This window comes from Hordeum vulgare, chromosome 5H, assembly GCF_904849725.1.
Source record: "Hordeum vulgare subsp. vulgare chromosome 5H, MorexV3_pseudomolecules_assembly, whole genome shotgun sequence".
Classification (NCBI taxonomy): domain Eukaryota; kingdom Viridiplantae; phylum Streptophyta; class Magnoliopsida; order Poales; family Poaceae; genus Hordeum; species Hordeum vulgare.
Window position 1 is genome coordinate 549246964 of NC_058522.1, and position 1483 is coordinate 549248446.

The following is a 1483-nucleotide window of genomic DNA, read 5'->3' on the forward strand; positions in this document are numbered from 1 at the left end:
TTGTGTGGTGCTTGCCAAATTTTACTGACAAGGTATACTAATACTGAGCCACTAGACTGCAGTGACCTCAGTTGCTCCAGCGTAGATGTTTCTACATATGCGTTCTTCCCAAATTTTACCAAGGTAACGAGCAGCAGAAAATACAACCTGCTGAGATAATCTTGGATCAGAACCCAGCATTCACACTGAAATCCTACAGCTCCCGCTTGCTGTGCACAAGGGACCTGATTACAAAAAACCGACTTCGTCTGAAGGACAAACAAAACCAGCCAAGGGACAAAGATTAAATTTTCAGAATTGGCAGGGGCCGCGCGAACGCGTACCCCCTCTACCACAAATTACGACGTCCACTCTCCCACTTGGGGAGGTGGTGGGCCAGCGCATCGACCAAGTGCAATGCGGACCACTGACCCAGGCCACGAGCCTTCTTGATCGCTCGTCGACCCCGTCCAGGTAAGTATGGAACAACGTAGCACCCTGCCCTCCTTTTATACCAGCGCTCCCGCTCGGTCCTACTCGGCCAGGCCAGGTGGGACTAAAATCATCCCAAGCGCAGCAGGCAGCAGCAACGAGCCAGTCACGGGAGGGCCGCGGTCACAGGATGTTCCTGTGAAATGGGCTGGTGTTCGCTCCTCAATTAAGGCCGAAGCATATACCTGGGCCTTCAAAGCCGTAGCAGCAGATTTTTTTGTACCAGTGTTGTTGCTGGGCTTCTCCTCGTGTAAATCCTTATGCACTCTCCTCTATAAAAAAAAAGTTCCTTCCATGCGGATCCTTTTTATCCAGAAAATAAGACCAGATGATGGAAACTCTTATAAGGAAACAAACTCTAGGCAGTTGTATGAAAATTCATGGTGATCTCAACCCGTCAAAGAATATCATGGCAATTTCATATTTATTTTTTTCCTTCCTTCATTTCAAATATTTTCGTTCTTTTTTGTTCGGAAGATATTTCAGCCGCTACCTGCATCTGTGAGTTTAAAAGACCTATAATTTTCTTATTTACTTTAATCATCGTTAGACAAATAATGTGTGATGCATATGCCATCGAAATATACTATTAGAGACTTTTCCAAATACGAATTCAATGGTATATTTTGCATGGCACGCATCTCGTATTTATTGGTCTAATAAAATGTTGAGGGAATAACCAAAGTCATATCCGGGTAGCACCCAAATCCTACATGCCATGCCATATAGATGAACAACAAAAGTCGAAGCAAGTCACCCGGTCTATAAAAGTCCAAAGTAAGTCTTTATGGTCAACAAGTAAAGGGAGAACTCACTTGGCGGATTCATAGAGGTCTTTGCAAAAAAAAGTGATACATGTTCGTCCTTGTTGCTGTTGTTGGCCGTTTTTTTTTTTTGAGAAAGTATGTTTATATTTAAATCATGAAATAATACGAAGTCTTTTACCAATACTTGATTTTCAGGATGTTCGGAGAATTTTTATTTTCGGAATACTTTTTTCGAGGGCTTGTGG

General features: G+C 43.2%; 1 non-coding gene across 1 annotated transcript; it reads right to left on the reverse strand.

The window, feature by feature from the left end:
* Positions 1–300: 300 nt before the first annotated feature.
* Positions 301–461, reverse strand: LOC123400454. Its single transcript, XR_006610726.1, has one exon. It is a non-coding gene; the product is annotated as a U1 spliceosomal RNA (small nuclear RNA).
* Between the last annotated feature and the right edge of the window lie 1022 nt (positions 462–1483).